Here is a 26,012-nt window from a genome sequence, read left to right on the forward strand (position 1 = left end):
TATTGCCTCTGCAGTTAGGGATATTTAAAGAGAATTCCAATAGCTCAAAACATGCAAAGGTGACTATGAGTGTGCCAAAAGTAGAAGAGATTCAGAAATGAAGAGACTAGGGGAACTGAGATAGGATGTACAGGTATTTATCAAAGTGACTCTACTCCAAAATTGGCTATCTTTTAATAATAAATAGAGGAAAATGTGTGTGACTGAGATTTTTGCCTTGAAAGATGAAATCTATATAAGGTAGTTCATTCTATAGTTCACGAAATTTGAAATAAAACATTACTGTGCTGCAATTCATCAAACAAACACACAAAAAGAATGTGTTACTTAAAATAATTTGGGGACAGATGTTAGAGAGCACAGTGCAACACCCAGGACATCACATCTGACTTCTGCAGGGTGATCCATAAGACAACCACATTTACAAAATTATGTGAAGACCTCCTGCATTTTCCTAATATCAAGTCCTTGATATTAAAAGTATTCCCAGTGAAGCATCTACCGTATCATTATCCTTGCCAATTCTTTTCTTCCTGTTTCAGTTGCTAACTGATCTAACCCTTTCGGAAGTTCATGTTTTAATGGCTTTGCAGTTCTCCGTCATCGTTTTCACTCGTTTCATGAAACCATACACTCTTCATAAGATTTGCTGTTTCTCCTTATAATTTATTTTTATTCTGTTGTCAGACAACATCCAACAGCAGCAAGAAACTGATCATCAAAGACAGGATGGCCCTGACTGGGCAGTAGTGTAAATAAGTGAGATGAGTGATGACTTATGTTAGAAGTGGCCGGTTTACACGTGACATGCTTGCATTATAATGATTTTTGCTTTTCTCTGAATAACATCATAAATGTGGAAATTTAGATAATAAGCATTTCTGTTCATGGTAATAAAGTAATGTTCTAAAGTAAACTCTGAACATCAGACACTGTAACTTATTAATTCAATCTTGAAAGATACAACCACCAAGTACAAATTGTGATTTTTTTTTTTTTTAATTTTTGTGGTAGCATTTTAGAATATATAAAAGATTTGCATTTCAGGTGAAATTGACCTACATTATAGATTGTTAAAAATATGTGCCTCTAGGTAATATGTATGTATATAAACACATATATAAACATGTATTTTTATATGTATGTAGGTATACATAGAGGTAAACGTGTGTGAGTATACACACATATATCAACATGTGTTTATTCATAATTACATTTAAGTTACTTAAACTATATACCAATAAAAATACAAATTTTATTGTTGGTTTTTTATGTTTCTATAAGCAACCACAGCAAAAAGATGTTAAATTTCCCAGGAAGATTGATTTGCCAAGCTTTTGGCAATGCACTACTTTGCATGAACTCTTAATGAGATATAAAGTGAGATGAAAATTCTTAAGTTATAGTAACTAATCACATTTTGATGTTGCTTACACGCATTTGAACCCGTCTTAAAAATGCATGTGTTTTTTCTTCTATATTTGTATTACAAATTGATAATCGTAATGTAAATAGACATTTTCAAGTCATTTGCTTTTGTGTTGTCTTTCAATACATACCATTAATGATAGAAATCATCCGTGCAAAGCCCATCATGCCAGCGTGCATTGTTTCTCTGGTTTTGACTCTCTCAGACCCATCACCCAACTTGCTTATTTACCCTGGCATATGCTTTCCTGGCAGTAACTGCTAACCGGAACACACGGCAGATGCCATTTGTATTTTATATACAATCAAACATCTCATAGGAAATCTGTGATGCAAATTTCAAGCCCTAATAACTCCCAACAACTTTATCACCCTTTTGGTGAGGGTTCCACTGACCTGTTGATAAGGAACACCGTTATGTTGTGATGTCAGCTGTAGGGTGAAAGGGAAATTTTCTCATTTTCCTCTAGATTACAAATGTATTTGAGTAAACACATCAACCTATTAATCAACAAGTACTGGGAAAATTTAATTTACCTTTCCCACCCCAAATATAATAATCACAATTTTGTTAATGCTGCTGGCGTGGCACATATCGCATGTGGGCTTATGCACAGTTGTTCAGATTGTTCACTGAGCAAGGACACCAGGGCACGAGGGCAGGGCTTTAAAATCCAGTCTACTAGCAGAAGGGAGCATCTGTTTTTCTAAGTCACATAAAGGTGCAGTGTAGGCTAGTGATGGCGCAGCATCCAACTGGACTTCAGTTCAGTGCTCTCAAATGCATCCTGTCATAGTCTACCCCTCTCTACACAGTGAACTCTTGGGGGCCAGGCCTCCCTTGTCTCTTTCTCTTCGAGGCCTAGTGCAGTCTCTTGCATAGGCTTAAAAGAATTGTCCCAATTTTAGAAGATTAATAAATAGCAACAACAAGAATAATAACATCACCATTTTAAATCCCTTATTATGTTGTAGGAACAACTCTAAACGTTTTCACATGGATAATCTTACTTAGTTATTATAGTCAGCCGATGAAGAAGGTTTTATTATTTCCAGTTTACAGATCACAAAACTGGGGCTCAAAACACCTCAGGTAGTTGCTTAAAGTCACACAGGCAGGATTTGAATCCAGGCCAACCTAATTCCAGAGCCGGGGCACGCCCTGATACGCTCTGGTGAATAGAAGAGGTCCATGCATGCACACCACCCAAGGGCACTCACATGCCCAGGACGGTAAAGCCCAGGGCTCAGGACCCTTGGAGAATCTCAAGTGTTTCTGTAGAAAGCAGTCTGATGAAGAGCAAATGCAGAGCTATCCAGAAGACCACTCCTAAGAAGATAGAGGTAACCTTTGCACACAAGAAAAGGGATGAGCTCAGCCCCTGCTGTCTCCTTAGAGTCTAAGAGGAACGGTCCTCCCTATGGGGAGCCCCCCTCAGAATTAGGAGGACTGGCCTCTGAGGCTGCCTGCAGGTGTCTCTTGCCACCAGCATCTCTCTCTCTCTCACCGGTAATAACCTCAGCCAGGTTATTGGCTTCTGTTCAAGTCTCAGTCACAGCCAGGCTCTGTGTTAGCTCTGCAGCCCCTCTGTCATGCTCAGAGGGGGAGGACAGTCGAGACATCCATCACTACCAGGACGATGATGTCTGTCCCCACATGTCCCACTGACTCACCCAGGATTTAGTAACATTGAATGGGAGAAAGATAGACACTTCCTGAGAGGAAGGCCTGCTGATAAATGAGCGATCATCTTCAAATGACTGTGGGAGAAGGGCAAGATCTCTTTCCAAAGCAGTTTTCACTACGTGTGGTCAAAACCGCGGTTAGCCCTTATGGAAGGCTGCTGAGAGCAACGCTAAAAATGCCTGGTTCATCCAGCTTCCGTCCCACTTACCTACCACCAAACGGGCTTGAAATTGACCCCCAGGATTCCAGGTAAACCTAGGGCATTAGAGTGGTTCTTTATCCTTCAGAATTCTGGTTTAATTTCCACCTTTCCCTCAAAGCCTGCTCCAGCCCTGAAGGATCGCTTCCTGCTCAGACATCCTGGATCATTTGTATCTGTATCACTCATTTAAAAATTTGCAGTTCCATCTGTTCGTTCATTTGTGTAACAAATCCTGACAGTGTCCTCTGTGCTAGGCACTGTGGTAAGGGCCAGATTGGACAATCCAAAGGAGAGCCAGTCCAATGGACAAGGCAGATAGATGGGTAGAAAGGCAACTTCGATAGAGGGTGATTGATTCTAACACAAAAAGAGGCAATGGTGACAAAGAGGGCAGAGTTGACGTATTCACCACCCCAAGGCAAGACTAAAGCAAGGCTGCACAAAGGAAGGGCACGGGCGTCTTGAAGGAGAAGAGTTTCAGTAAAAGATCCTTAAATTGCAATGTCTGCATGTGGAAACAACACAGCTGTATTTTTTAAACATCTCCAGAAAATTCCAATGTGCAGCAGAGTTTGAGAAGCACTGCTCTGGAGATCTGCCCTAACCAAAACATGACATGCTCCATGTGGGAAATTATGCCCCACCCACTCACCCCCCATTCCGCCCAAGACACACACACACACACACACACACACACACAGTTCCCTCACCCAGGGCAGCTGGCAGCCAATGAATTCATGACTGGTACAAAGGGACAAAAGACTGCCCCCCTTGCCTCAAGGTGGGACTAATTGTGTGGAATAGATCATGCTTCAGAGGGTCCCATGGAGTCAGGCTGGAGCTAGAATCCAGCTGAGATCACATCCTTGCTTCAGCCCTTCCCTGCCCTAACCTGCCTCTCTCTACTCACTCTTTCTCCTGAAAGTATTCACGTAGCAAGTCACATGCCCCTGAATCTCCACCTTGGCTCTGCTTTGGGGCACCTGACGCCACGTCTCCCATTCCTTCAAACTGTCCATTACAGACACTCGGTGTGGATTTATTGGTAGTGATAGTGACAAAATTTCCCAGACAGAGGACGTAAGGACTCTAAAATGTTATCCACAAGTGATATATTGGCCTATTATTGGAAGAGCTTGGAGGACAGTGGTCTGATTCAAGGAAGTTGAGGCAACAAGGTGACTCTGAGACTTGAGAAAAACAAGTCTGAAGAACAAATGAGTCATTGTTCCTCAGTCATACCACATAAACAGCTGCCGAGCTCACCTCTTTTGAGGACTGTTTTTCACAGCCAAAGCCTGCAACTTCTTCAGGGCAGCGTTACCTTAGTTTGGGGAAAAAAATACGCAGGATCCTCAGATGGTATTCTTCAGTAGTTTCTAACTGATCAGCCTCAGCCGAGATTGCTCCTTCATTCAAGCTTTTCAGAAGTAATCATTTGAATTTTCTGTAAGTGCTTTTGTGGTGCTTCTTGGCTGAGTAATCATTGTTTTAAGATGTTGATGCAAATGACAACTTCTTTTGAGTCACCAGCCTCACTTGTCTCCCTTTGAGTTTCTTGTACTGCTTTTTTTAAACAAAATATTTTATCCCCCACATATTGCAAGTAAGAGACTTCCTAATCTGTTGGTTAAACCTCCAAAGGCTCCCTTTAAACAGAGGTTTTCTTATACATATGTCTGGAGAATCTCTTTGGGGACTACACAAAAAGAAAGAGAAGTGCCAGAGAGCTGAGTATCAGTCCTCAAACAATTACTCTAGTATTTGATAATCACTGTCTTTGCTCGTGTTGCTAGGACAGCACCTGTATCTCAGCATTGCCAGCCATGCCATCCCTTCAGCATTTATTTTTCCCCCAGATGAGTACCTTAGGTGGAGAGTCACTGCAGAGAAGGGCACTAGGGACGAGACCTGGGGCTCTCACTGGCTGGAAAGGGTGGAAACAAATGCCAATTCAAGGCCAGTTGGCAAGTAACTAGGTCCAAGACAGGATACATCAGTAGCATGGTTGTAAAAGTTTGAGCTGCATCTAGAGTTCAGAAAGGTAACAGACGCAAAGGACAGCCATGTAGGTGACTGTATGAGTTCAGGTGAAGAGTAAGCTCCGGGGACAAAGAGGCCCCAGAATACAATGGCTTAAACAAGACAGAAGTTTGTTTTTCTCTAACATAGCCTAGAAAGAGTGGTCCTGGGCTGGCCTCACCATGGCTTCCAAGATTGTCCCAGCCACTGTCACCTCTCAGAGAGTGGGAATGGAAGAAAGGAAGTTTGGGAAGCACTTTTCTCTTTAAAGAAGGTAATCCAAAAGCCGCACACATTCCTTTGGCTCATCTCCTTTTAGTCTAGATTTAGTTTCATGGTCAAACCTAGCTGTAGGGAAGCTTGGTGAATTTAGTTTTGAATACAATGGTTATATGTTTAGCTAAACTGGGGAGAGAGGGTGGGGGTCTCTTCCTAAAAGAAGGGGGTTGTCAGTCTGTACCATGGCAATTAACATAAATGTCCAGAGACCCAAAATAATTCAGCAGAAGACTGGAAGTGAAGACTAAGACCATACTGTAAGGCTACACACATTATAGACACGGAGTGCACAATTAAAGGCTGGATTGATGGATGAATGAAATGAAAATGCTCGTGTCAGCATCCAGAGACTCCAGTTAAATAAGGGCGATATTCACAAAGCAAAATTCCACACAAACAGATTCACAAAAGCACAAAAGGCCTGGGATTGTGCACCCTGGCTTGCAAAGGCTCAGTAAATGTTACCAGTGGCTGCAGTCCAATGTCTGAACAAAATATACCCGTGGTTTAGAGAATAAGAACCCAAAGCATGATGTGATATAAATACTGATGTCCCAATATAGAGGTTCCTAGGAAAGGGAGCATCTCAGATACTGATATATTATTTATAGCATGCACGTGTTTGTGTGTTAATGTGTAGCTGTAGGCAAGTGTGTGTGTGTGGGGGGGGGGGGGTTGGGTTTGGGGGTAGTCTGATAGAGAAACAGTAACGTGGAGGATGGGTTCTTTCCTGGGACTGAAAAAGAACTTAGGATACTGTCTTCCTCATTTTGTTTCCATCTAACAACATGAGTCTTGCAAAGCCCCAAGGACAAACTCTGTTCTCTGTTTGGCCCAGCACCCATGGTGGCTGCCAGCCTGTGTACCTTGTGTGACATGAAATAGGCTCCTGAAAATTCTGTTTGACCTGTGCACTGAGATGGGAGGTCATCCCATGCCTGTGAGATACGTCTGCTTATTTTGCCTGAAAAGGGTTTATTCCTAGACACTAATCTCCTCACAACCTACTCAACTGCCCTATTCACAAAGAGCCTTTGGTCAATACAGTGTCTTGTGATTTCAGATTGAGCATCATAGAATATATGATAAAGAGACAGTCTCATTGCCCCTTGAAGAGCTATGCATGTTTATAGCAAAGAAAGGGTGTTAACATAGTACCAAAGAAAACAAAACAAAACAAACAAACAAAAAACCCCATGGAAACCCTTTATGTGCCTTTGGGATTTTAGGAAAAATTTCATCTTTCACTTCAAAATAATCTGAAAGAATTTTCCACAGCCAGGCTCTCTTTATTCAAAATTAAACTAATGGATCTAGAGCTACTCAAGCCACCTATCCACTTATATTTATATTGGTATAATCATAATTGCAGTATTAATTGATGAATCTAGCCTGGAGGCATTCAACTGTCTGCACACAAAATTAGAATGTAATTGCAACAATAAAGAGATCAAATGAGATAATTAAAACACAAATGATGACAAATGCTAACTCAGGAAGTCTTTTGTATGCACTGAAACTGTGTTACTTATAAAGCATTATCTACAGATTCCTAAGGAGAGGTTCAAGGCAGCTACATTTCAGTGATCTGCTTACAAACAGATATCAAATAAAAGTACTCCCCTGAGGACTGGTCCAAGCATACACACCATAGAGCATGGCTTAGATGCATCTTTAGAGAAGATGTTAACATTGAACTGGCATTGATGCCATTTTCACATTTCTCCTAAAACTACAAACTTGAAAACATAGCATCTACAGGAAACATGGCAGCAGGAGGATAAGACAGGAAAATGGAAGCAAGTCAAGAAAACTCCTTTGAGTTTAGATATGTATTTTGTATTCACAGGATTAAAAAGAAAGTAAAGGAGACAACCTAGGCAAATCTTGAGTTACCCAAACCAGAACAAATTGGCCGCACTTTCAAGGGCCACTGGAGGGCTGTGTGACTTTGTGCCTTGGACCCGATTTTTTGTCTTCTTGTTGACTATTAAGCAAAGAGTTTAAGGGTGGATCACCGCAAAGCTGTCATGTTCGCAACTTTCTAAAACTTAAGATTTCTATTCTTCATCATTTTAGTCTTGGGACCTCATTGTTTCAGATACCTTATTCAACCCATGCAACCTCCTCATCCTCCAGAGCCAGAATAAAATAAAACTGGGAATTCTCTGATTTAACCAATTTGAGCTCTTTCTGCCTCGCTACCTGTGTGTGTTAGCTGAGCTGCACAAAATCATAAGGGTACATAAACCCGTACATGCTACCAGCAAAGACAAGACTGCTTGCTGCCACCACACTGCCACCAGCACCAAGGAAAGATCTTGGAGATAATGCAGTCATTCATGTATTCAACACATAACGTATATCTCTTGCGTGACTTCTATATTAGTAAACCCGAGTCCTTTGTCTCCGGGAGCTTATGTCCCAGTGGAGGGAGACAGAGGAAGCAAATCAACAAGGCAATGTGTAGTGTCATGTCAGATGTGATAAGTGTTAGGAAAGAAAATAAATCAGAGGAATGGTCTAAAGGGTGACTGGGTAGGAGTACTATTTTGGATCGTGTCTAGGAAAGAGCTCCCAGACAGGGTGCTGAGGCGAGATCTGAAAATCTGTGTGAATGAGCCTGGCTTTACTATCGCATTCCTTAAATAGACTAATGAACTCAAATCCTATAGGAATGAGATGCCAACAATAAAGCAGAATCCTTCCTCAGTGGTTCTGGGAAAATCATAAGAGCTAATTCTTATTAAGCACCCTGTAAGTATTAACTCATTTAATCCTCACAGCAACTTTGAGCTAAGAATGATTACCTCCTTTATCGATGAGCTGAATAACGTGCACCAAATGTTACACCGTTAGTGTATAGTGAGGCTGAGTTTCAACTCTAGGCCCCCTGCAGTTTTTTGGGTGTTATTTTTTGTAACAGCTGTATTGAGGTATAATTCATAGGCAATAAACTCTACATGAAGTGTATAATTTGACGACGTTTAACATATGTATATACTCATGAAACCATCATCACAATCAAGATAACAAACCTATGCTGCACTCCCAAAACTTCCTCATGCCTCCTTCTCATCTCCCCCATCCATCCCTCTCCACACTCCTGTCTCCAAGCAACCACCACCCTGCTTTCCGTCAGTATAGATTAGCTTGCATTTTCCACAATGTCATATAAATGGAATCATACAGTGTGGACTCTTATGTTTGGCTTCTTTCCCTCAGCATAATTATGTTGAGATGCATTCACCCTGTTGTGGGTATCAACAGCCCATTCCTTATTATTGCTGAGTGCTGTTCCCCTGTGTGGCTATTCCACAGTTGGTCTATGCATTCACTTGTCAGTGGACACTGGGGCTATTAATAGCCAGTTTGGGGCTATTACGAATTAAGCTGCCTTGAACATCTGTGTACAAATCTTTGTATTTGGCCCACACTCTTAATCATTACATAATACTTCTGGGGATAAGAAATAAAAATGATAAAAATAGGACGCATAGAAGCTTCATTGTGTGACAGAATCACGCAGAACTAGATCCAAGACCACGCGATATTCCTAAAGCTATGATCCTTCACTAGCCCAAGGATAATGAATAGCCATTGAAAGTACAATTGTAAAGCCTTTAATTCAGATGGATGTCTCTTAGTATCTTCGTAACCTAAGGACAGATTGTCTTAGATAAACTAGAAAATCCCTGGTTTGCATTCTCTCTCCTACCTGTACTAACAGTGTGACTGTCGACAAATCACTTCTCCTCTCCAGAACTCTTTCCTCATCAGTCTAAACCTCAGCCAGTCCTCAGGCTGACTCATGAGGAGGAAAGCAGTTGAGCAGCCACGTAAGTTGTATATTCATGACCCTCCACTCTTCTGTATTGTTATAACCTCCTGATCACCAGGATCCTAGCATCTCAGAGCTGCATGCAACCTAAGAAAGCATGTAGAAAATCAAGGCCCAGAGAGTGAGGGGGTGGCCGAGGTGGCCTGCTAATCCCTGGCAGAAGGGAGCTCAACTCCATGTTTCCTAGTCTACTCCAGACCTTTCCTCCTACACCCAACTGCTGCTTGTCAATTGTTCAAGTTTTACATCAAGCAAATGTGCTGAATTAAATGAGTACATTGTTTCCATTGTGTTACGAGCGGGTGGCAATCATCTGTCCCCCAATGTTTACTATACAATTTGTGATCAAATCCATGATGTTACGTCCTCAGGACACAGGGTAACACCTCGCTAACTAGGTAAATGCTGTAAGAATGGAACCACTCTTAGGGGAGAGAGAAGCTATGAGAGAGACAAATAAATGATTCACTTCCCCCTGCTGTTAGTTTAAGTTATAATCACCCAAATTTTAAAAATAAAATCTGAACAGCATTGTTGTCTGCGCTGCATGACAGCAAAAGCACACCTCATTGCATCAGCTCAAATCACACATTTAACCACTGATGTTTTAGGTTTAGACTAATTAAGGGATGATTCCTGGTACATGTATTCCTACCACAATTAAATACCTCATAGTGTAGGATGGAATTCAGACTCCTTAAAGCTGCTTTTCATCTTTAGGTGCTAAAAGATGAATTTCTTGTACGTAACACAGTTATAAGAGGTTTGTGCTTCTTCAACTAATGAGACGCTCAATGTATTGGTTTAGAATGTCTCTTCTTTAGAACAACTTAAATAAAAGGTAACAGGCTGGAGGAGTTTCTATTTAGGATGGTGAAATATTCAGTGGAGATAAAACTGCTTTATAGATGGCTGACCAGAACTCAGTTTAAAATTCGTAATACCCATCAAACCTTAAGTGGAAGGAGGCATGAGATCTCACAGAGCTTTGTTGTTTGGGACCTATGTGTTGCCAAGAAGTGACTAAAATGCACATTTCCAGCCTCCGTGGGGCATGTCCTGCATACATCTCATCCTAGCTTTGCCATGTAAAAAGCAAACAGGGTTTCGAATTTTATGTTCGTGGGCATGTTTAATGAAGCTCTAAGTGTTACACTCATTAATGCCATCTGAGTTTCTTAGCCTCTCATGAATAGATCAATTCTAGTGTTTTAACACGCTTGGCTCTCAAGATCATTTGGACAGAGATATTTGCTGTCTTTTCTTTGCAGGTGTTAAGAGAAAATTGGGAGAGACTTGAATAATTCTTACTACCTTCACCGAAGACAGTGGTGGCTTTAAAATGTCTATATAGATTAGCCTTAGGAATTTCAATGTGAGAGTGGAGGTTAGGGGCTTGGACTTTAAGAGATGTTTGCATAGCAAGGATATAGTTTTCATTTTCACGTTATGCTTATTGGGCTCCCTACAGCACCAATTCCATGTGAGAAATCATTTGCTACTGACCAGATTTATGGCCAAGGCCACTCACCATGCCAGTTCATCTACAGAAAATCCTTGGGTCCCAGGACATTTAGATAAATCTTCAGCTGGTGAAAAGCTAAACCAGACCAGCAGTAAATGCCTCTTCTAGAAATACCCCCAGAGTGGTAGCAAATCAATGACAGGTACGTGATACGTAACCCACCTCCTATGTCCTGTAGATCACTTGGCCCACTACATGTGGCACTCTTAATGACCACTTGTTATGGCATAAATCATCCCTGTAACATAGCTCAAAGGTCTTTCTTACAGATCACAACTGTGAACAGAAGCAAATAGAAAACCATGGCACCGGTTGGTTGGCTGAAATAAAAGAAGAGATTCAGGGGGTGGTTCTCAGCACCCTATGCATTGCACCAGGACATTTCCTCAGCACAGAGTGCAGGACTAGAAGCCATTCCCTCTATCCCACCACTTCCCGTCTCTGCACTTGAATCTGACTCTCACCTAAAGAGGGTGGAAGCTAAAAATCCTTGAAACACAACACTGGGATTCTGGGAAGCTGCAGAGTTGTGAATTTTGTTGGGAAGAGAGAGTCACCAGCAGAAGTGAGTCAGAGACACAACATGATAAGAACGCAGGGCAAATTATAAACCAAGAACAAGCATACAAGCAAAGGTATACATTATACAACCTGATGTTTGTAGAGCTGAAGACATGCACTGATGTAAAAAATTATGCAAAGTAGACAGAAATATTAGCACATAGAACTTGCAATCCAAACATCACAGGTGGACCTGAATTAGTAAAAATAAATTTTCTAATACAGTCAGAGACTCCTTAGGTATTTCCTTTTAGAGAAGCTCCTCCCCAAAGTATGAGCAACTTTTAGCAGAAAACATCAGATTCAGAAACATAAACTCACCCATCCTGTTCACAACCGACATCACCCACAAAGTGATTGAGTGAAAAGCAGCCATGGGGGGAATCACTGCCTACACGGATGGACATTAGCTCTCTGATGCCAAATGCCACCTCTGGCTCACCTTCAGGAAGTGAAATATTCTAACACACAAGCAACAACAACAACAACAACACAAAGAAGAAGAAAAAGGAGGAGGAGGAGGAGGAGGAGAAGGAGAAGGAAGGACCACTAAAATTGTATTTTATGTGTTGTATTTCATCCCAATTTTTCAAAAGGTATTATAGATCTGGGGTAAGATGTTCCATGAAGCATTTTTAGGAGTTCAGAGATGTGCAAGACACATTCTATATCCTCAAAGAATTTAGAAATGCACTCTCTGGTAAAATTAAAAGGTACATGACTTTCCTGTTTTTCCATGACCATGAAGGTGTCCTCACTTTGGTGACAAAAGATGTATCCAATCAAATAATTGCTCCACTGGTGGTTGAATTGACACCTGCCAACCTGTGATGATTTATAGAGGTTGTAAAACATTTGGGAGTTCATAAGATCTGAATAGCATGTATACAGTTCTTATCTATTTAAGATTATATTTGGGATTGAATTGATGATACTGTAAATCTGTAGACCTTGTATGCATTTCACCTTTGAATTTTCTTGCTTTTGCTAGAGCAATAGAAAAATGTCTGATGAAAGATGATTATTCTCCATATTTAGATCCTAGGTCATTTTATGGATTATTAACTTGGCCAAACTGCATGTGGGATGAACTGGAAACAATTGCAGGGTTCTCACTACATTGCACTACTTCCTTCCGTTAATTAAGAGACATTACCCTCTGTTGTACAGATGACAAAAGGAATGGTTCTTCTTATATTACCAGAGGGCAGGCACAGAAAAAAAGGTCAGGAATTACAGTGTGTCTGAGAATGAAGGCAACGATGAGGACAGGAATCCCAGTGTGGTGGTTACAGGGAGAGAAGCTGATTGCTACTTTCAGGCCCTTAGGTACACTCAATTCTGAGCGTCTAGTCCAAACTATCCAATTACAGTGTTACTTCTCTATTTGCTACATGACAAAAATAAGCCACCCAACGATGGAAAACATGTTAAAGAGGATTAGCCAGCAATAGAGTTAATTAAGAAAATTACCCCACCATTTACAATTACATATCTATATTTAACTCTTTAATTAAAAAATAAATTAGAAATAAAATTAGTAAGACACCATCCATATACATTTTTAACAACAAACCTTTTAAAAAATAATTATCTTACTTGACTTTTATACTAAGAGTGTTGGGGATGGAGTGTGTGTGTGTGTGTGTGTGTGTGTGTAGCTCTGTGCCTCAACATATCATATCAGCCCCCCTAAAATAATAGTGTGATCAAATTACTATCAGGGAAATAGCAATTCAGCAAATATTTATTGAACATTCAGTTAGTAAGCTGGATAGGGTAGGAGATTCTGGGAGCGGGGGATGAAAGTGTGACCTTTGGGTTAAGATATTATGTCTCGGAGTCTGTCAGTCATCCACATGCTCTCTGGTTCCAGACCTTCACACAAATAGCTGACCCTACCTACTTAAACTCTTTCCCCTTTTGCCCCTCACTTCCACCTGCTAACCCCCACTTCTCCTTCAGGCCCCCATGTAAAGCCACTTCGTACAGGAAGCCCTCCCTAACCATTCCCCCAGACTAAGTCCTATGACTATGCACTGCCACAACTCTCCTTCCCCTATGATAGCTCTTAGCACACTTTGTGATTGTTGCATGTTGAATTTATAGCCCCTTCAAGCAAAACTATAAGCTTTAAGACAGCAGGGACTCTGTCCTTCTTGCCTTCTATTTTTCCCTCAGTACATTCTCCAATGCTTGGCATGATGTTAGATAAATATTTGCCAAGTAAATGAATAATGAACAAATGAAGAATGAATGAATTGAAGAGGACTTGAATAGTTCAGTGTTTCCCAAAATATAGTTGATAAACTCTAGTTTCTAAAGGTTTCCAGAAAAAAAAGGAATCCAGTGTTTAGGAAATATTGGATTAATCAAAGTTAACTAGGTTTATGTGTTGCAGGACTTCTCAGAGCATCTGAAATGCTAATGTGCATGTAACTTCCAAGGGGAGGGAGGAATCTGGTATACAGCATTTCCCAGAACCATTGACCAGAGCTCCTTTTCTTCAGTAGAGTATTTCTTAAGATCAGTATTCTGAGAAGCATATTGTAGGAAATGTTACAAAAGATAGAAAATAAAGGAAGCGCATTTTCTGATGAGAAGATAGGTAGGGAGAGCTGAAAAATGTATGGACTACCAAGAAGTATATAATAGCAGAAAGTTAGGCATCTGGGAGGAGTGCAGTGAAAGAGAAGACAGGGATATAGTGCAACATCAGGAAGAACCTTGAATCCCTACGCTAAACAACTTGAACTTTATGAGGTAGGGAAGCAATGTCAATCTTTTAGAAGTGTCGCATACTAGCCTGGTGTTAGAAAAATCATTCTGGTGGTGGTGTGAAAAACAAAGCTCAGAGAGAAGCAATTTGCAAATGGAGAGCAGTCGGTTGTTATGATAGTTGTAGTGAGTGAGGCTAAGGATGTGAATTAGAGAAATAACTATAGAAGGGAAGGCTCCAGAAAAGTAAAATAAAAGATCAGGTATGGCATCATTCAGTGAGGAGTAAGAACAGGAGAGTAAGAACAGGAGAGGACTTAGGAGAGAACCCAACGTCTAAGTAGACAAATGGGGAAACGAAAACGAGATAAGCACAGTTGTTTATTGATTTGTTTGTTTCAAGGTAGCTTAGAGTAAGTGGTGTCCTGGAAGGCAAGAGAATTGCAATGTGGTATCCAACAGATAGAGGGCTCAGAGGTCTAGAAAGACTTTGCATACAGTGCAGTAATTGGTGGATTTTTAACGGCAGTCCCATAGATCATTAATATAATTTTATAAAAGTTCCAATTTTTAAATAAAGGAATAATTTCCCATAAATTACCACATGGCTAGATAAGCTCTGAGTAACTATGGTGCTTTCTGGTGTGCTATTTATAGTTGATAGAACATTCTGCAAAACCCAACACTTCACTGTGGTTTCCCAAGTATCACCTGAAGAAATAGAACTATTCTGGTGTTTTTGTTGTTGTTTTTTGTGATGACCATATAGTGGCCTTATGATTTTCATATCTGTTAATGCTTGCTGCAGTAGGCTCTGCAGAAGAGGGATAAAAAAACACATGCAAAAACATTTTTTTCTCATTTTTGAATGAGTGATGAATTGAATTAATGACAGGGGAAACATCAAAATCAAAAGGAGTGAGACTTAAAAATAATTATAATAATTAGAAAAATCCTTTAAAAGCACAAACGTGGGAGCCAGACACTCCTGGGTTTGTATCCCGACTCTAGCAGCGACTAGTCATGTGATACTGGGGCAAAGAAACACACACATTACCACGTACTGCAGTGAGCATTGCCTTTATATTAATTCATTCATTCCTCATGATGACCCTAAGGAAAGGAGGAAGCTCAAAAATGTTTAAGCGATTTACATATATTGTAAGTGACAGAGTCATATTCAAAGCCAGGGTTATTTGCTGACAGAGCAAGTTATTTGACACCAGTCTGAAAACAACATGAGAACAGAAATCACATCTGCTCTGTTCTGCTCATGTTTGCATGTCCAGAGCCCAGCACATAGTCAGCTGTTAATAACTATTTGTTGAGTAGCCAAATGGATATATGAATGAATAAGTGAGCAAACAATTAGGCTGTTTCCAATATACTTTATCTTTTTGAACCTTAATTTTCTCCTCTGTTGGCTCATCATAGGTATTCAAAGGCTGACCTGAATGGCCCAACAGACCTAGAAGGAGACAGTGTGTATCCTTAGTCAAAATGGATTTTCTGCTCCAGAATACTTGGCCATTAATATGTAATGATGACCGAGACAATTGAGAGCATTGAGGGTAAAGTAATGGCTGATTGTGAGTTGTACAAAGCAGCTAAGATTGATTAGATTGTTTGAAACAATTCCTCATGACTATGACGTTAGCATGAAGGCTGAGAAATGGCAGCCCTATAGCCATGAGTTGAAGGTAAAGTGTCTATATGGAAGAAAGTGTGATTAATGAAAGAGTCATATTTCAGCCAGATGTAAGGCCTTAGGAGCAAAACCCATCATAATGATTATGGAATTGATTTGGTGGTGGTGGTGGTGGTGTTGGCATTGGTGGCATTGGTGGTGATGACGATGATGGCAAACGATATCTAAGATGTGTACTCTGTGTCAGTTATGATGCTAAGTTCTTAACCTGAACCACCTCATTTATCCTGACAATAATTCTGTTACCTAGGCATTATTTTTATCACCTTTTTAGACATGCAGACTTCTTGAAGGTCACACAGGACTTTCTTAAAGGTCAGTCTAACTCTGGTCCTCCCTGATACCAGGGCCTAAGCTTTGAACCCTATATATTGTTCTCTACGAGAGTGTAACGAAGACATATTTCTCTCCCAGTTAAGTTTCGTTGTGTGTTCATCATCTACATTTCATTGACATGGTTCAAGAATTCTGGAAGGGCTCATCTGGGTGATCCTGGTTCCAGCTGTCTGTCCTGAGGTCACAGTCAGTTGGGCTGGAGGATCTGGGAACCCTCTCTATGGTCTCTCCACGAGGGCTGATTTGGGCTTCTTCAGTGCATGGCGGCCTTAAAGGTCAACTGCTTACCTGCCAGCGGAAGGCTTCAAGAGCAAGTATTCCAACTAATAAGGCATTGCCTTTTATGACTCAGCCTCTGTAGTCCCACGGAATTGCCACAAGCATGTTCCAAGCTCATCCAGATTGAGAGGGAGAGAAATTAGATCCTACCACTTACCAGGGGAGGGGCGAGATTCTAGAAGAGTAGGTGGGATAGAAGATAGAGTTGTGTCCATCTTTGGAAAACCTAATCTGAAACATGGAGGTTTGGGGACAGGAAAGACATACACATGTGGTACTTACTTACCGTTTGTTGGAGGTCTCATTGAACTTCCAGCAAAGAACTTTATAAAAAGAACATTGTAATTTCTTTCCATTTTAGACATGAGAAAACCTTCCTGGCCAAGGTCATTCTGTACCTGCTGTACACCAGGGCTTTACAAACGTCACCTCAGACTCCCCCTGCCTCAGTGTGTTACTATCAGCATTTCACACAGAAAGAAACAGAGGGAAAATAACCTGCCCCCAGTGAAAAGGTGGCAGAACTAGAATTCATTCCCAGAGCTCTCTCCACTGCATTCTCCACCTTTAAAACCTCACTCCTTTGGCCTATGTAAGGGCCACTGTGTATCTCCTCTCTCCTCTCTCCTCTTTCTTGGATTTTAGTCCTGTTTGGATACAGATCGTCACATAAATTCCCCATGGTGCTTTAAAGAGAATTAAAGGAAGCAACTCAACTGCCTACCCCTCCAGGAAACTGCCTTTTTCTATTGTTCTCCCAAAGTAAAGCTATCACATAGACATTATGCTGAGCTAACCAAAATACAATATGAAAAATGGCCTTTGAGATTGGCGGCGGCATTGACTTGGCAGGGAGTGAGGTCTGGGCTGCTCTGTTGTGGATTATGCTGGAGGCCTCAGACCTTTTTCTTCTCAGGCTCTGCCTGCCTTCTGGGAAGCTCTGGATGAAGCAGCCCCCTTTGCTCTGAACAAGAATCCTTTGACCTCATACCTTTTTTGTTCTGTGTATTGCAGGCCTTCCAAGAGAAAGCAGTAACTGGCTGGTCTAAGGTTAGCCACCTGGTGAGCTTAATATGGCTTTGGCAAGAAGAGCTTGATACAAAGAGCCTCAGTTAGTTGGCCAAGAATAGCAGGGGATGAAATAAACTGATTTAAAAATAATAAATGGAAAGGAAGAGAAAAAAGAGTAGAGGGAGGGAGGAAGAAGGAAAATAAAGAAGAAGGGAAATATGGAAAAAAGAAGGAAGGAAGACAGAGGTTATGAAAGTCCAAAACTTTACCATCTTAATATGTGCCAACAGCAAGTCGAACAGAAAAAAAGTGTCATGAGAGAGCAGAAGAGGGGTTCACACAGGCACCAGCATCTCTTGAGATCCTCAATGCCATGTCTAAGACGTCATTATTATCACGTAATGTCTAATACTATTTAATATTAAGAATAAACATTTTTCATTAATTGACACAGACATGAGCCAATCACTCTGCCGAGCATTTTGTAGACATGATCTTGTGTAACGTCCACAATATCCTCTTCCCCGTTTTACAGATGAGGAAACTGAGTCTCACAGGGGGTGAGTACCTCGCCTGACAGAGACAGACCTGCTCTGTGCAGTGTATTGTAAATCTAGCAAGGGATGGCCATAGAACTTTTCAGGATTGAGTCGAAGCAATTAAGCTTTCCCAGGACACTGCTGTTCTTCCAGCCCCTTTGTCTGGCCTCCTAACGCAATCCTGCCTCCAATCTGAGGCTGTCCCAGGCTCCAGTGTTTCCAGAAATCGCATCAGTAATAGTTTTTCCTGTTGACACTAAGGCTATGATGGGGTTTATGTGGGTGGAACTACTTATTTATTATATGAAGCATTAAGGTTTTAATTTCATTTAAACAAATATTTATTAATCCCTTAGTACACGTATTATCATTAGTTTAGTGGTGTTGTGGAAACAAAACAGGGAAAACAATTAATAAACTTGAGCAGTTGACAACCTTGGGAAAACAACTTGTACATAATACGACAACCCGTGGAACATAATCCCCGGGCACACATGAGCAAGCCCTTCTCTGGTCCCTCCACTTTAAAAAAAAAAAAGAGAGAGAGACTTCATTTTTCAGAGCAGGTTTAGGGTCACAGCAAAACTGAGCAGAAAGTACAAAGAGTTCCCATATACCCCTGCCCCTCACCCCACCCAAGCCTTCCCCACTATCAGCTCCTGCCACCAGAGTGTTATGTTGGTTACAATTATGAATCTACATTGACACATTGCTATAATGACCATATTGACATGTCATTATCACCCAAAGTCCATAGTTTGAATAAAGGTTCGCTCTTGGTGTACATTCTATAGGTTTGGATGCATAATGACAGGTACCCATCATTAATAACAATATTATACAGGGTAGTTTCCTGCCCTAAACATCCTCTGTGATCTACCCATTCATCTCTCCTTTGCTCCAACCCCTGAAACCACTGATCTTTTTACTGTCACCATGGCTTTTCCTTTTCCAGCATGTCATATAGCTGGAATCATACAGGATGGAACCTTTTCAGATTGGCTTCTTTCACTTCATAATAAGCACATAAGATTCCTCCCCGTCTTTTCATAGCTTCATAGCTCATTTCTTTTAGCATTGCATAATACTCCACTGCATGGGTGTACCACAATTGATTTATCTATGTGCAGATTTCTGTGTGGGCATAAGTCTTCAGTCCATTTGGGAAAATATCGAGGAATGTAATTGCAGGATTGTATGGCAACAGTATGCTTAGTTTTGTAAGACCACCAAACTGTCTTCCAAAGTGGCTGTCCCATTTTGCCTTCCCACCAACAATAAATGAGAGTTCCTGTAGCTCCATAGCCTCTCTAGCATTTGGGGTTCATCCCTTCACTTTCTAAAGCACCCCTAGACTGAATTATATGGAAACAACTAGAGAGCCAAAGGTAAAAGCCAAAAATGACTCTGAGCTGCAAAACTAAATGTCACATCCTGTGATGTTCACGTGACTGGGTTTCTCGTGCCCTTATGCAGGGCCACCATACTCTTATTCGGCACAGAATACTATTAAGTTAGGTTTTCTGTTTTCCTGGACCACTAAGAATTGGAACTGTTAGAGATGGAGACACTAAAAACATAAAACAGAAGACACCTCTATTTGTCTTTTAACAAATAAGTTAACAGACAAGTATGAAATCCCACACTCTTTGGCGGCATAACTGCATATCGGCTTGTCCTAACAGGTGTTATCAGAATGACTTTTAAGCACTTGTTGAAAGAACAAAACTATACTAGAGATGCCACAGCTATTAAACACTGAGGAGTCCCAAACTTATAGGTTTGTTGTTGGAATTAAGTGAAATGTATATAGAATGCTTAGCCCAGTGTCTGGTACCTAGTAGCACTAATAAATATTGGCTGCTGTGTAATGGTGCTAATGGTGATGAGGTACCAGGTGGTTAGACACTCGGAAGGGTGGGGGGAATGAAAGGAAAATGTATTGGAATTCCTCAGGCATTTATTGAAATCACTACGTCCCAAAGTGATTTCAAAGGTAAATGGCATGAGGTTCCTGTTTTTTGAGTCCGTTCTTGTCTTGTTTATCATGTAATTATAATAGAATGTGATAAATGTTGTAACATCAGTTTATAAAAGGGGTGTGATAACACAGATGAAGGGACTGTTAATTTTGACTGAAAGACCAGGAAAAGCTACAGTAATGACTTGAGTGTGGCTCAAAGGATTTTTCTGTTTGGTGAGGAGTAGGCATTTTAAGGAAGGACATTCCAGAAAGACGAAACAGACTTTACAGAAGGGCGTGAAGTCGTGGAAGAAATCTTGGCACAGTCAAGTATGTAGGCCAGGGTAAAATCAAAGAATGTATAGCAGGAGATGGGCCAGAAAGTTCCCCAGAGACCAGTTGATGATTGCCTAGTGGATCACGACAAAGGATTTCATTTAAAAGGTACCACGTTGTTATTAAAGGCTTTAAGCTGAGAAGCTACATGATTAAATGTCTACTTTCAGCATGCTCACACTGAAGCAGAATAGAAAATGAATTTGAATGGGTAGACAGTCGAGGCAGGAAGACCAGGCAGGGGTTCTGGGGAGCGTCTGGGTTATAGCCAAGGCCCTGGGACTTGAGAAAAGGGGACAGGTAAACTTAATACGACTTTGTGGGCTCTGAGATGGACTGCAAGGAGAGGGCATAGAGAGAGGGTAGACAGAAATTACAGTCAAGCATAACTTTGGCGATGGGGGTAACGCAAGGAAGGGATTTGTTACACACCTGAGATTTCTTTTTAATCTTCACGATCCTCTGCTGACATGAAAAGAATGGAACCTTTAATACTATTTCCATTCCAAGCTTATTTGATTTTTTTTTTGCTCCACTCAAGAAAATACCGCTTAAATTATGCCATAAGGCTAAAACCAAATTAAAAAAAAATCAGTTTCCCTTTTAAAGTTCTAAGTAGGGATAGACAAATGTACATGTACTCAAGGAAAAATTTCCAAACCCAAGTGATCAAATGTAGTCTGGGGCTGAGCTGTGTAAGGTGGTAATCACTGACCACACGTGGCTATTGGGCACTTGAAATGGAGCTGAGGTGTGACGTAGTGTAAAAGACATATAATGCATATCAGGTTGCTGAGATTTAGAATAAGAAAAAGAACATAAAATACCGTGTGAATAATTTTTATATTGATTACATGTTGAAATAATATTTTGGATAGACTGGATTAAATAAAATATATTAACTACCCAAGTTAATTTCACCAGGATGCTTTTCCTTTTTAGTGTGACTAGTAGAGAATTTATAATTATGTATGTGGCTGACGTTATATTTTTATTGGACAGTGTTGGTCTAGGAAATTCAAGTTTTGCAATGTCAATATTTGATGACGATATACAGACCAACGGCATATTTTGTATTATCGGTTCTCTTCCCATAACTGGGAAGGGTCTCAGCAAACTGATGCTTTGTAATATCTTACGGTGTTCCCCTATTCCCATTAAGAAAGAAGTAGTTATTATAGGAACTGCCACACCACATTGTATTTACTAAAACTGGAGGGAGAGATATAAACAGACATCAATCTGTCATTCAGGTTTACACATTTATAATTTTTTCATGTGTATCATGGTTTTCCTTTGCAAAATAGAGCACTGAATTCTAATTTCTGCCTGTGTCATTAGCTCCCTTGGGTCTGTCTAAAGAGAATAGTAACTATCTCGAATCCTTTCAGGGGGATAAGTGGATAGGTAGTTGCAAAGCATTTTGAAAGTTATTTTTAGGGCACCATATCACTCTAATGTCCCGTAGTTTAATATAGTAATGACACCTAATATTACGTACAGTGCTGGAGACAGGCGGGAAAGACCAGATAGTTTCCTTTGTTGGATACGCGTGGGGGACACAGAAGGATGAGCAGAGGTCAGCCTAGGACAAAACAAAGGTTGATCAGTGTTAGCATTTGTTCCCACCGACTTGAACTCTCTTTTTCTTTTTTCTTTTTTATTAAATGTATTGGGGTGATATTAGTTAATGAAATAGTATGGGTTTCAAGTGTGCAATTCTATAATACATCATGTGTATATTGCATGATCTGTTCATCAGAATCAAATCTCCACTCATTACCATATATTTGACCCCCGTTACCCTCTTCTACCTCCCCACACCTTACTTCCCCTCTGGTAACCACTAAACTGTTGTCTGTGTCTATGAGTTTTTGTTTGTCTTATTCATTTGTTGCTTTTAGTTTTATATCCCACATATGAGTGAAATTGTATGGTTCTTGACTTTTTCCGTTGACTTATTTCACTCAGCATGATATTCTCAAGATCCATCCATGCTGTTGCAAATGCCTGTATTTCATCTTTTTTTATTGCTGAGTAGTATTCCATATTAACAGTCTTTTTCAAGTACTTCCCATATTTAGCCGCAAGGCTCCAATGGTTGGGAGAAGATTGGGAGCCCAGAGCCCCCTCTTCATCCCAGCTTTGACATGAAAATAATGAACAGGTTGCAGTTTTTTATTTTGCCCATCATGTTTCATGATTCTTTAAGTGTTATGCTCATTTATGTCATCTAAGTTTCTCCAAGAGAAACTTAGTGAGTAACTGATGTCACTCATGGGTCAATCCTGTGTTAACATACTTGCCCCTCCATATATAACACCTGGATAGAGATGACAGATGCTAAGAAGAGGAAAGTGGGACAGACTGAAGTGATTCTAATTAAAAATGATTCTTCACCCAAGACAGTGGTGGCTTCCAAATATCCGTGGCCTTCAGGGTTTCAATGTTGTTGAAAGTAGAGACTGGGGGCTTGGCCTTGAAGACGTGTTTGCATAGCAAGCATGCAGTTTTCAGTCAGATGTTATGCTTGTTTGAGGTGTCTGGAGAGGGTTTATGAGGATCAAGGTCAGGGCCAGACGGTTGGCTAAAGATCCCCTCAGCCCAAGCTACCCCTTTGGCATTTCACAGACCTTAGCTATGTGGCAAAAGTAATCAACAGTGTAGGTGTTAGATTTCATTTGCACATGTGTGATATACATCTATGTGAGGGTTTTCAACTGATGATTGACCCTATCATTTGAACATTCATTCAGTGATTTTTCTAATCTACAGACAGACCCCCCTAGAAGAAAATCAAGGAAACTGCTACAGTTCCATCTTGAGATGTTACATCTTGAGAAATCCCTGCTGTCTCAGCCTTGGCATTGAGGAAGTCCTGACCCAAGAAGAATAAAACCAGAGGGAAATAAAAATGCACTGCAAAAACGCAGCATGCCCCCCAGCCCCAAGTTTCAAGAAAGGTTCATTGTTGTTGTTTGGTGTTTTGAGTGTTTCCCTTTCTGCCTCTCCCTCCACTCTCAGGGGAGAGGGAGGTGGGTGAGGGAGAGACGAGAGGAGTGTGACTTTCTGATCAGAACTCAAATAGCACAGTTTGAATTATATAATGGAGCTGCTGTAAGTCAGGTGACGGGCTCACTGAGTAATTCCCTGCAGAAGGAGACAACCTGCATGTTAAAAAGCTCAACAAATACTCAAAAAAAAAAAAAAAAAAAAGGCAGCCCAGGCCTTGAGTTAGGGACAGCCAAAGTGCAGTTTCCTCTGAACTATCTCCCTGTCGAAAGTGTTGGGTGGGCTGCACGGAGTCTGAGAACTCCCAGAGGCTGCAGAGGGCCAACTGCTGGTTGGGGGTCTGGTTTGGATGGATCACTGGCTTACTTTCTCTTTCATTTTGAAATGTTCCCTGCTTCTAAAACGGGTTGGCTGCAATGTGAAGTAAAACGCATGACTCCTTGGAGACCCCAGCCAGGCTTTTAAGAAGTGGGGCTTTGTGAAGGTAAGAGGTGATCATGTCTGCGGGCTGGGGAATGCTGCCTCCGAGTGGTCGGGGTCCCTGCCGGGAACGCTAGCAGGAGTCTGCCAACTTGCTCTGGGATCTGAATGAGCCTGAACCATCTGTGGAGGGGGTTTCAGGTTAGGGAAGGGAGAAAATGGACCCTTCCTGCCTAGATGGGTGGCCACCCAATCCATGGTGAGTTGCCTCTGTCCCCAACTCCTGCTGGCTTCCTTTCCTTCCCCATTCCATCCTGTGTAGGAGTTAGCAGTGGTCAGGGAATCGGCACAGGCAAGCCGGGACTGGGAAGGGAGGCAAAGGGGCTGCCTGGTACTGAGAGGCTGTATGGGCGTGTGTAGCATGTGTATTTCAGAGACCGACACTTGGGGAGACTGTTGCTCAGTGTAAGAAAGCACATCTATTGGAGAGCCAGAAAACAGGCAGGGAGAAGTCTCCATGGGTGAGCAAAGAGCTTTGGGAAATCTGTAAGGTAGGCATCTGAGTCTTAAATACTTTTATTGCTTTTGTGTGTGTTTATTAGTTGGATTCTGTATGGGTTTTATATTTTGTTCGGTTTAGGGAATTTTCCTTTTTTGGAGCTGCCAACATCGATTGATTTCCTTTGTCAATCCTCCGATGGGTTCCTAAAATGTGTTGGAACTCACTGTGTCTGTGTAGATACCTGCAAGTCAGAGGAGGGATACTTAGGGATCTGGTGATGTTTTTCAGATGAGGGAGATTCACTTGCAAATCTCCCTGCAATAGGGACTTGCTGGGAGTCCTGCATGCCTGCTGAGGCAGGCAGCTTAGGAACCTCAGGAAGTTTCTGACTTAAAGAGACCGGAAAGGAAAAACCAAATAAGCAATTGATATTTGGTGATGGGGTTGTGTGTGGGGGGGGGGAGGGCACAGGGAGACGCTATAGGTGACTGGAAAAAATAAAGATAACTGGGAAAATGAAAGGATAAGCAAAGAAATAGGTTTGGTGGGACCCCATCTCTGGCTGTGGCGTTTTGAGAGAAAAATGCGGCATGGAGATAATAATCAATATGGGAACTAATAACAGCTCCCTTGGCATGAATAAGAAATACTACAGTGGATCTTTTTTCCACTGACTCCTAGACAACCTGAGAAATAGGCAAGGCTTTCGTTTAGAAGAGTTCATTTCTAGTTGCTATTCTTTCTGGCCACATGAGGTGCTCTTAACAGAATATGGTGATGTTAGAACGAAAGGGAAAAAGGGTTTAGAATGATGCCTATAAAGAGACACTCAAGTTTTTGCTGCTCCCCACTCCTTCCCCACCTTGCCCCTGGTTTGAGGCAAAGTATACGACTTGAATGCATCTGGTATAAACAATTCTTTCGAGTGGTGCAATTATTGTTGCGAGAGGGTGTGGGGACAGAGCCCCAAAGAGCAGTTTCCAGGCTCTCGACCTCACATAGAAAGGTACTGGCTCAGGTAGTAAATGGCCATCAACTGTGATTGGGTGGCCATCAGCTGTGGCTAGTTGGCCGTCAGCTGTAACCAGTGAGCCATTGGCCACTAATATAACTTCTGTGGCTACGCTAGCAGGAAAATGGGGGCTAGCAAGAAGATGGTGGCTGGCAAGTGCGGACTGCAGTTAGCACGGCGGAGCGCGTGTTGAGGATTGCAGAGAAGTGGACAGCAGGTTGCAGACAGTGTGGCTCCTGCTTCCTGTGTCTCCAACCCAGCTGCCAGCAAGACTATAGTGGTATGACTCCCCTATCTATGGCTCCATGAGTGTTCCTTTTTGGCCTCACCATGTCCTGCATTTTTATTTGGGGAGCGGGAGCAGAGACCCCGCCTGACACCCTGCATGACAGAGAGTATTTAGATATTAGAATTAAAATGATCTTGAATCAGTAGTTCTTAAATCTTTGGGATTATGGACCACATTTGGGAATCAAAAGGACTTTGTTGATTATGAATTTCTAGAGTCCTGTCTCTGCTGAGGTCCTATCTTCCCCATCTCTTCTGCTGCTCAACAAACAAAACTAAACAATGACCACAAAGCCAAAAGGCATAGTATTAAAGCCCACATTTGAAATATAGATAGTGTGAT

General features: G+C 41.3%; 1 protein-coding gene across 9 annotated transcripts in view; it reads left to right on the forward strand.

The window, feature by feature from the left end:
* Positions 1–26,012, forward strand: part of PHACTR1 (phosphatase and actin regulator 1) — a 504,389-nt gene that overhangs the window by 192,189 nt on the left and 286,188 nt on the right. Inside the window, exon 1 of one of the 9 annotated variants that reach the window (XM_081056323.1) lies at positions 23,632–23,931. The exons of 7 other annotated variants lie outside the window; for them this stretch is intronic. The gene's annotated coding sequence lies outside the window, so the exon portion shown is untranslated. Of the gene's footprint in view, positions 1–23,631; positions 23,932–24,329; positions 24,419–26,012 lie in introns of those variants that run through there. One more of the 9 variants, XM_081056324.1, reaches the window with a different exon arrangement.

Source organism: Rhinolophus hipposideros (genome assembly GCF_964194185.1).
Source record: "Rhinolophus hipposideros genome assembly, chromosome: 8".
NCBI classification, from domain to species: domain Eukaryota; kingdom Metazoa; phylum Chordata; class Mammalia; order Chiroptera; family Rhinolophidae; genus Rhinolophus; species Rhinolophus hipposideros.